Source organism: Vigna unguiculata, unplaced genomic scaffold (assembly GCF_037176805.1).
Source record: "Vigna unguiculata cultivar grain cowpea cultivar isolate G323 ecotype 2 unplaced genomic scaffold, ASM3717680v1 ptg000222l, whole genome shotgun sequence".
Taxonomy (NCBI): Eukaryota; Viridiplantae; Streptophyta; class Magnoliopsida; order Fabales; family Fabaceae; genus Vigna; species Vigna unguiculata.
The window spans coordinates 10,654-14,952 of NW_028196859.1; the positions used below are offsets into that span (position 1 = coordinate 10,654).

The window sequence follows — 4,299 nt, forward strand, 5'->3', positions numbered from 1 at the left end:
TATTATTTCTATAAGATTCTATCTAATCTTATAGAAATAATAGAAATTTATGGAAAAAAATATGTTTCATTTTAATTTTAAAAAAACTTGTTTGGTGGAACTTGAAATTCGTATTAAGGCCCTTCTGAGTAAAGAAAAGGCATAACCTTTTTTCTTAGTTCAGAAACAAGAAGATTTCATTGGAAATATTCAGAGATTCTTAGGGAGTCTAAACGAAAAAAGTCTTAAAAAGAAAAAAAATTGTTCGAATTGAATCTTTATCAAATTTGAATATCAGAATAGTAGATATAAATATAATTCAACGGGTTAGGTCCACTTACTTTTTTTTATTTTTCCATTATTGAATTTTACACTTTTTCTTTTTTATTACAAATAGAAACTTTTTCAAAATATCAAGAATCTTTTTATTCTTCCTTCAAATAGAAAGACTATTGCTTTTGAAAAAAAAAGTAAAAAGCCCCTTATCGGATTTGAACCGATGACTTACGCCTTACCATGGCGTTACTCTACCACTGAGTTAAAAGGGCCCTTTTTCTTTCTTTCAATTTCTAAATAAGGAACTAGCATGACTAGTACATATATTTGTTACTGTGTATACTTATTCTATAAATTTATATAAATTATTTCTATAAATTTATATAAATTATATAAATTAAATGATATAAATGGGATTAGAATACATGTACATCAATATCTATTATTTGTATAATGACTCATCAAAGAACAAAAAATTGGATTTACCTAGTGAATAGAATATAGTTAAAAAAAAGAATTGATTAAGATTGGATTTGATCCATATCAAATATATTATTTCAAAATGGATTCTTGAAGTCATTCTAATCATAACACTAAATTCTTTTTATTGATACATAAATGTACTCACAAAATAAAATATTTCATCGAAACATTGATAAAATCGAATCATTGATAAAATGGATTCAATATGTTCTGTCCCTAAACCAAATTTTTATTTTTTTATTGAAAAATTCTATTTTCCAAAGTTTTTTTTCTTAGTATTAGATATAAATCTACCTATCGAATCTTAGTATTAGTAATAAATGATAGAAATGAAGTTTTAACCTCTCGTCCTTTGCAACAAACGAATCATTCCTGTGAAGAATTTTCTCTTTATTGGAACATTACTTCTTTTTTTTTCTTATTATGACTGGAATAAAAAAATTTAGAAATATAAATGATTAATAAAAAATTTCTATGGAATTATGAAAGAACGAAAAATATTTTTTTTTATCGAATCATATCATTATATTGACAATTGCAAAAAACTGTTCATACTATGAACGTAGTATAATGGCGGTCGGGCAAGTATGCCCCCATCGTCTAGTGGTTCAGGACATCTCTCTTTCAAGGAGGCAGCGGGGATTCGACTTCCCCTGGGGGTAGGGTGTTACGAAAGGAAGTTGATCAAAAATTTTCAATAAAAACTGAAATGTATTCTTCCTATTGTGCTGGGTCGATGCCCGAGCGGTTAATGGGGACGGACTGTAAATTCGTTGGCAATATGTCTACGCTGGTTCAAATCCAGCTCGGCCCAAGAATTTGCCGATCCACTATGAAATTCTATAACCCATTTATAGTTCTCTGGAAATGACTGATGTGCTATGATACGGAAGAATCAAAATATTAAACATATCTAAGGTTATTTCTTTTTTTTCTGTATTCCATATTTCTTTCCACAAATTCAAAATCTTGTTAATAATCGGTATTCATGTCAAGATCTGTAAGTAGAAAATATAAGGAAAAATTGAAAAAAAAAATATTTTTTTTTCATTGATTCAATTTTCAATCGATTTGTTAATAGAATAAGAATAAGAAACGGATTACGAGTAATTTGTGTCGATCTCACTAAAGTGGATATCGATATACATATCAATATATAAAAAAATGCGCTTTTTTCATTTACAACAAAAAGGTTCGAATCCGAAATAGAAAAAGAAAAGGTTTGACAGAAACGGTCCGTAAAAATATTTATACAGTACACCCCTTTCCCTGGGATTGTAGTTCAATTGGTCAGAGCACCGCCCTGTCAAGGCGGAAGCTGCGGGTTCGAGCCCCGTCAATCCCGTTGGATATAAATCCAAAAAAATAAAAAATAAATTCCTTTTTTGTGTATTTGTAGGGAATCAAATTGATAAACAAAATTTTATTTGGGGCCCCCCCCTGCTTTTTCATTTGTTTCGCCGAAAAAGGAAGGAAAGGGATTTTGGACTTTCATCAAGAATAAATGTTTTTTTGTTTTATTTAGTATGGATAAAAGATCTTCCTATGTTATACTATTTCATGAGTTGATTTGATAGCTCAGATTTTGTGATTCATGATATTGATCCGATTTGATATCATTGAAATCCAATTTATACCATTGTTGAAAGATTGAACATTTCTATGGGATTAAATCCCGAATTTTTTTTTTAGAAATTTAAGAGAAATAGAACATAATAAAGATTATGGAAGTAAATATTCTCGCATTTATTGCTACTGCACTGTTTATTCTAGTTCCTACTGCTTTTTTACTTATAATTTATGTAAAAACGGTAAGTAAAAGTGACTAATTTCACTGAAATATGATTTCTTCATTTTTATGAATGATTTAAAAAAATGATCGTACAATCAGCGTAATCCAGATAGTAGAAATCAATTTGATTTCTACTATCTGAGAATTGCGTCCAATTTTTTTTTTCAGATTCTTTTTACAAACAATTCCGGTATCTTAGGAAAAAAAGGGGGTAAAAAAACAGGAATGGTTATTACACGGTCCGCCATTTTCCATATATATATATATCTATATAACCAGGTTAAGCGTCAGTTCATCGAAATAGAAATTTTAAGAAAAATTTGATTGGAATAGGAATCCATTTCTTCTTCTTTTTGATTCCCTTGTTTTTCTCAAAATAGGAATATGGGAATAATGAAAATATTTGTTTGATTGAAAGAGTATTTTCAATTCCTATAAGATACATAGAATACATTACACTACTAAAATATAATAGAATCAAGATAGATTTTCTATTTGAACTCAATTAATTAGTATTAGTTTAAATGAAATATTTTCATTCAATAGTTTCGAAATTCAAAAATTCAGGTAGAAATCAACAAGGTTACTTGGATCCCTTAACTCAATTTTTAGTATCCCTATAGCCCACTTCTTCCCCATACTACGAGGGAAAGGGAAAATGAAAAAACTACCATTAAAGCAGCCCAAGCAATACTTACTATATCCATGTAAATTTTGTCTCCTATCTCTATAAATATGAAGGAACTATTTCATTATTTTTTCAAATTTTTTATTCTATTCTTTTTTTTGTATTATTCGCTAAAAATACTATACTATAATAGTGGAATTGCTATTACAGAGTCAAAAAAAGGATTCTGGGCTAACATCATTCACGAAAAACAAGAATTCATTCTATTTATTAGTTATTAGAACATCTAAAAAGTTTTTTTTGATTATTTTTAGTAAAATCATAAAACATTAAACATAAAAAAATTATAGGAAGTTATAAGTCAATGAATGTTACTACCAGGTGGGAATATTAAGATTTCTCTTTTATCATTTCCTTAAGGATTTCATAAAAAAAGAATCAAGACAGATTCATTTGCATACTTATACTCTTCTTTCTATTTGAAATAGTCCCTTAAATGTCTCCCAATTCGTTCTCTAAAATAATTAAAAAAACTTTTTTTCTTTTCTATTCGATTTTAGAATCAAAACTTTTTAATTTTATTAGAATATAGAATATGAAAATCTAAAGAATACTTTTTTTGAATATTACGAAAGCGAATTAGCTAAATTAAAGCTATTAAATAGAATTGATCTAAATAAATAATATTGATAAAATGTGGAAGCACTCATAAACTTTAAATTAGTCTGTATAGAAGGTTTTTCTTCTGCCTTTTCTCTACCTAAAAATGGACTTTCCTATCCGACTTATTCTTAATCCAATCTAATAAAAGACCCAGTCAGGAGACAGACACTACAATAGTTGTGTAGTGAACGAACTATCATTTCTAAATTTATGGATTCCTTTTCACTACTAGAATCTTTCCTTGAATTCGAGACAAAAATATTTACAACATTTTTTAAGCTACTGATGCTTATAATTTCGAATCAAACGCAATTCTCAAGACTCCTTTTCCCTCGCTTGCTTCTGTTGGAAAAAAAGTTTTCTAAAAAAACGTAATATAATCTTTCATTTACAGTTTCTTATCGATCAGGCGACACCCGGATTTGAACTGGGGAAAAAGGATTTGCAGTCCCCCGCCTTACCACTCGGCCATGCCGCC

General features: G+C 28.5%; 2 non-coding genes across 2 annotated transcripts; both read right to left on the reverse strand.

Annotated features, from left to right (window-relative positions):
- Window positions 1-455: 455 nt before the first annotated feature.
- Window positions 456-527, reverse strand: TRNAT-GGU (transfer RNA threonine (anticodon GGU)). Its single transcript has one exon. It is a non-coding gene; the product is annotated as a tRNA-Thr (tRNA).
- A 3,701-nt stretch (window positions 528-4,228) lies between these two features.
- Window positions 4,229-4,299, reverse strand: TRNAC-GCA (transfer RNA cysteine (anticodon GCA)). The gene has a single exon. It is a non-coding gene; the product is annotated as a tRNA-Cys (tRNA).